Raw genomic sequence first — 6575 nt, forward strand, 5'->3', positions numbered from 1 at the left:
CCTTCTCCATGTTTCCCCTTAACACACTGCTGCAGTTTGGAGTTGATCTTTAATTTTGCTGTCACTTTCAATATGATATATCTAATGATTTAAGGGTTAGTTGTCTTAACTGTCTGTGTGTTTGTTTATGGTGCAATATCTCTTAACGGCACGTGCCTTTTTAGCTTCCTATTTAGTCTGTCGATAAAATCAGCAATGAGGATCTCAAAAACCCATGGGAGTGAATTAAAACGGAGCACGATAGAAACGATGTATTGAGTTCAAAATTAACTTGTAAACTGAAAACTCACCACCTAGATTAGACTGTCTGGACTAACATCTTGTAGAGTCATGTAGTACAAGTGCTCTCTCTGTGTGTTCTGTTTACCAGCTCTTGGGCTAGTAAAGGGAACAGCTTGCCTTCTGTTTTACACTTCTGTTCATTTCCAAAATGTTGGTTTACCAATCGGTATATGAGGCCATTCTTTTGTAGCATGACTGAGATAAATTTCTTTTCTTTCCTGAAAATAGGCTAACTGAAAAAAATAAAATCTTTTGACTGTCATTATCTCTTGCCACTAATACAGTCAGAGAGAGGACGTGTGTTGCACAACCACATGGGACGATTACATGAGAATCAGTGAAAGAATATCTTCATTTGAGCACGAATCTATTTCCAAACAATAAAGCAGCCTTCCAGTTACACCTCTGGCTGGTGTCGTTTTTGGATACAACATTAATGACTGTCACTTTATCCTGCAGAATATGTTCCACTATGTCTGACAATGGGTGTTTTTGTTGCTGTTTAACCACCTCTTTTACTGTGATAACTGAGAATTTAAATTTTTAAGTGATATGTTATACGTTGACGCTCTAAAGAAGGTGATTTTGTTTGTTTTTTGTTGTTGCTAATAATCACTTAAATTGCACAATGCTAACATGGCAGAGAAAAATGTTTGAAAGCCACACAGGACAGGGAGGGACAGACACAAGCAGCAAGAGAAGACTACAGTCTGTTTAGGTTTGGAATCAACAACTCAATATACTACAAAAGATGCCTAAATCACATTGTCTTTGTTCATTTTTTAACAATATTTGCATAAGATCATTGTTTGAGTTGATGTAGTTGGGTGTGTCATGGTGCAACAGCACTGAAACGACTAAAAGCAGGTGTGTGTGTGTGCATGTTTCTTTCCTTCCTTCCCCCTCCCCTCTGTGTGTGTGTGTGTGTGTGTGTGTGTGTGTGTGTGTGTGTGTGTGTGTGTGGGGAAGGTGGCGCACTGAATAAGGGAAGGAGCAGCGAAGGGAGGGGGGAGTGAGCAGAGACAGCACTGCAGTGCAGATATATGAATGCAGTGGCCTGGGCTGAGTCAGCAGCATGTTCCCAATAGGCTCAGACTGTACAGTGCACTGTATAGCACCTCCTTACCCACAGTAAGCAAGCAGAGCGAGAGCGAGCTACAGCAGGAAGATGAAAAGTAAATGAGAACAATGAACAGAGGCACACACAGTGAAAAGCTAGTCTGTTGCTATGGGTTTATCCTTCACCTCCTACCTGCAGTGCTGCATGCGTTTTCAGTGCATCACATTATTTTGTACAGTTTGATGCTGTAATCTTACACTGGGTTGTTAAAAATCAAAGGAGTCTAAAATATTGATAAATGTAGTTAGCAGTGTTGTAATAAATATACATTTTAGATGATTATGAAACATTTAACTCTTTATTGTATATAATTTATGTGTAAAGATTGTTGATTTCCATACCTTGTGGCTCTCCTCTAGTATCAAAATGTCAAATTCTGCGCTATACACATGCTTTGTCTTGTTTTTTTCCCTTTAGGTTTCTCTCCACCTTGCATCTATCTAAACAGCAGGATTTGGTTGCAGAGGTGGGGCATGGATTAAGTAGGACATTGGTTTGATCTGTCGGGCTGTCTGAGCAAGTTTGTGTGAGAGGGAGGGAGGGGGAGGGAGGGAGACATAGGGAAGTGTGTGTAAGGGATAGAGAGAGAGGAAGATTGTATGTCTTTAAGGAATCAATAACATGTAATCTGCAGTATCGCCATGATCAAGTATCTGGGTGAGGCAGTGGTTGTTGGTCACTTATAGTTTTTCTATTTATGTGTCATGTCTACAGAAGATGAGTGGAAAGGCAGTATGCATGGATCAAATACTGTATATATATATATATATATATATATATATATATATATATATACACACACACACCCAGTTTCACTCAGTCCAATCACTGTTGAACAAAAGGGCATGATATTATTGTCTTGAGTTCAACCGTTTTCACGTAGTTTCTATTACCTACCTGAGAAAGGAATTTAAATTAATTCCATTTAGCAAAAATGTAAAAAAAAAAAAAAAGATGTGACAGATTTATGCTGATCCCTGGTTTGGCCTGTCTATCACAGAGCAGAGCGCTCTCTGCTCTTGCTGGGTTGGGTTTTCAGTTTTTCATCCCTGCCCCTGAAAGTGTCTGCGGAGATCACGGCTTTTATCTACTGTGTTTATGGCTGTAACACCTCCAGTAGACTTTAGTGAAGTGAAATAACTTCTTACAGCTATCTAACACCATCTAGTGGGGCTTGAAGGAAAGACCTCAAGACGAGTGTGTCACATCCGAAGGTTAGAGGGATATTTGAAATTAGACATAAGGTGGTAAGAGTTACTTACGGGTGTAGTGTATGGGTATTAAATGTCTGGTGATCCTATGTTCGGAGATAACACCAAGCCAGCAGTTAGTCAGAAAATGGCACCTATATCACATAAAACAAATCCAACAATTGTATTGTTATTTTTAAAGTCTCAACGTGGACACGGGCAGAATATGTGTCAATCCTGGGCAAGTAAAGCTTCTTGAAGAAACCCACTACGGTTAATTTATCTTGACTTACAATTGACTTAATTGAATCTGTAAAAGTATAATGACAGGTTCAAAGCAGGGTTTTGTAGCAGAGCCTTCTACAACACATTTTACATACAATGAATTGTATCTATATTTCAAAAATGTGTTTACATTATCTTATGAAATAGTTTAATAAACCTAAAAAAATAATAACCTATAAATGTAAAAAAATAAACCGATAAAGGTGAAATCTTCTTTACTGGTTAGGAGTGGCGTAGCTAGGCCTATTTTAGGTGGGCTACAGTTTATATTTTCACCCCAACCCCATGGGCTCACAGAGATGAGCAAGTATAAGATTAGTAAGAAACAATTATAAATTCACATCCAAATGAAAAAAACATGCTCCTTTTTGAAGAATAACGTTTTCAAAATGAAAATATTTCACTTAATTGTCATTGGTTATGGTATTTTATGGATTGATTGATATATTTTTCATATTAGTGTTGAGAGTTGTGCCCACTCCCCTAACCAAGACCACAAAGTTCTATTAGATCTAGCATCTTAATGTTGCTCTCAAAGTGCACCAGATGCATACAATTCACTTTAAAATGTTGTGAAGTCCACCCTACTCCTAAAACATGTCAACATGACTAAGGCCAGGTAACATGGACCTGGATAACATGACGCAACCAGCACAAAACACTATGGGTGTGTAGTGTCTTTGCTTAGTGCAAAACTCCCAGACTTACTTATCCATCATCATGCCATCTGAGTTCCTTTAATGGTAATTGTACTACCATGGAGGTGCACACAGCTCACCTCACCTCTGGGCTAAGCGCACCAAAATTTGAAAACCTAGCTACGCCCCTGCTGGTTAGCCTGTAAGACAAATGTAGGGCTCAAACCCCCTTTCATTTGTGAAAGTCCAAACAAGTCCGATGGTTTCAAAGGTTAATTGCCTCTAGCTTCCTGTTTGGGACTCAGTGAAAAGATGTGTCAGCTTTAATCAACAGTAATTTAATCATACAAATAGCTACAGTTAAATAGACATAAGTGCAATTGCATTACTAGTACCCGACCTAACAGAGCCTAACACCGGCCTCGAGGGGCTTGAAACGACTGCGTCAACTGGTGACAACTTTATGCAGTCAAAATGCTACTAATTAAACTTACAAAGATAATTCTTTACCAAAAATGTTGTTTATTGCCACCACATGTCCTTCCAGTTCAGACCATGAAGTCCCCAGTTCTCCTCTGCTGTTAGATTCACAGCTAGCTAACATGCTAACAGCTAACTCCCCTCTCTGCAGTGAGTCCAATACCAGATGTAACTTTAAGCTAGCTGCTGAAATGTATACACATATATGATTTACTTGGAATAATAAGGAGAAGCATTGGTCAGATATACAGGGAGGCATTGTTAAAATGTACCCCAAGTCTAGTCTAAAATATTAGCTAATGCAAATGTGAAACAAACATTTTTAAAGAAGGAATGTTTTTACAACTAAAACCAACCACAAGATGTGCTGCTGTAAATCTGTTTCTAAAAAGCATGGCCAGCAAATGTAAAAACAGAGGAGGTTATCCTTTCCTTAATATTGACTGCTTTTTTAAGAGGCGTAACATAATTAAATGTACACAAGTGCTTGTACTTTACTTGCAGAGTGCAAAATGAATTTATTTTTTCCACTGGCCAAATGGAAAGTCAATGTTCAACTTTTACCAGCCACTCAATAGATAACCATTATGTTTTTGGGCTGGTAAGTGTTCTAAATCTAATAACTATTTGCATATTTTCCAGCATTTGGCTGGTAAATGGTGCTAATTATGTGCCCTATTTACTTCTCCTTACATCAACACACAACAGTATGGTATCACCACTGGGTGAGATCCTGACACATCAGGGTGACAGTAATGAATGAACATGGCCATGTCTCATGCACAGTCCACTGTATATTAAATAGATACCAATTGTGTTATACGTTTTATACTTTTTTGTACAAACACCTACAGTGCAAACTGTGCCGACCTTTGGAGATCAAGAGCCTGTTTGGGAAAGACATCACTCTTTTATAAGTAAACCTGAACCCAGCCTAGAGACGACAAGAAGAAAACGGAGTAGAGGAGTGAAAAGTGAAAGCACAAACTAAACCTGGAAGCTGTAAGTCATGTTTTGTTCATTTGCTTATAATCTGTTTATAATGTTTGTTAATACTCCTTCATCAGGAGGTCCTTTTACATTTATGCTTATTTGTTCATATTTATTTCCATGGTCACTATATTTGGTAAATGACTGAATGTCTACCAATTATCACTATTATTTTCACAGTTGTTTAATGAGGTATAAATAGGACCCTGTAGGGGTCACTGTTGTACTTGTTATCTGCCACATAAGCAGCTGCTGCAGCTATTGTTTGTGTGAGTTGAAGAAGAAATTGATATGATTGTTAGGCAGACAGAGGCACTGCATTTTGGCAAAGGGGCTGGCTATATATGCATTTTACACATTCAATTTAATGGCATTTAAATTAAAACGTAATTCTTTTTTTATGGTTTGCTAAACTGGTTGCTCAGAATGAGAAGTGAGCCTGGCTCTGCGAGGCTGCTGAGGTTAATAGATGGGACTAGACACTTAGTGAAAGGTTTTAATGAGGATGGCTGGTGGTTCCTGCAGCCAGTGTCAGGAATGTGGTTTGAGGTTTCTTTAAGATGCAGGGTCTTTAAGCGATTGATGCTAATGATCACTATAGTTAAAGATACGTTTTATGTTAAAGAGCTTTGGACAAAGAGGGTTTGCTGTGAGATACTTTGACGTTGCAGGCAGGAGGGTTATTTCACTGTGGATGGAAAGGACAAAAGTTTTAGACATCTGTCACACGCCAGCGCATGCCCTCCGCCCTCCAGACAATAAAGCTGTGGATAGGGGGTGGTGTCCAGGGGAAGAGGGTCAGGATCTTCTCCACTCTTCCTGTCCTTTTATTCTATGCTCTCTTGAGCTTCGTATGGGGTCTTTACACAACACAAATGGCCCTGTGGTTTCCCACCAGTTTGACAACTTCGGCTAAAAATATTGATTTAATAAAATTACTCACAAGAGAAATAAAGATTTGGGTAACACTTGATTTTACTGCTCTTTTATTATTTCTTAAGAATTTCTAGAAAGTCTATAGGAAAGATATGATACAGATTGTATTGAAACATGGACAATGTTCTGAGACTGGTAGTTAATTTACTTTACTTTTATTTGTTGTTTTTCCAGAGGACTTGTCTTGAAAGAACAGCTCTATTTAAATCCAGTTAAACATTTATAGTCTTTCATTTATAATAGGAGCCTTTACTCCCCTTATCTGGTGAATTGTATGCTTGCCTGTATGCAATTGCACACTTTTGCATGTTCAGCTGATCTGTTGTCTACTGACTCAAAGACTCTACGTTAATTAATTGGAATTAATTGTACCATCTGAATATAATATAGTGCCAAATTACATTTTTCTTTCCAGGAAACGTCCGAGGAAATTATTAGGAAAAAGTCTTGAATATATAAAATAAATCATTATCAAGATTTGAAATTAGCCATCAAAGATCTAACCTCAGGTTTATCACTGGTTGAATAGAGCAGATTTATATTTTCAAAGAGAAAACATTAATATATTTTAGTGAATGATAAGGACACTCAAACCTCAAACATTGTTGAATTACACAAACAAAAAGACAGAGTCAAGTTTTTTTTTTGGTGTGA

This window comes from Cottoperca gobio, chromosome 5, assembly GCF_900634415.1.
Source record: "Cottoperca gobio chromosome 5, fCotGob3.1, whole genome shotgun sequence".
NCBI classification, from domain to species: Eukaryota; Metazoa; Chordata; class Actinopteri; order Perciformes; family Bovichtidae; genus Cottoperca; species Cottoperca gobio.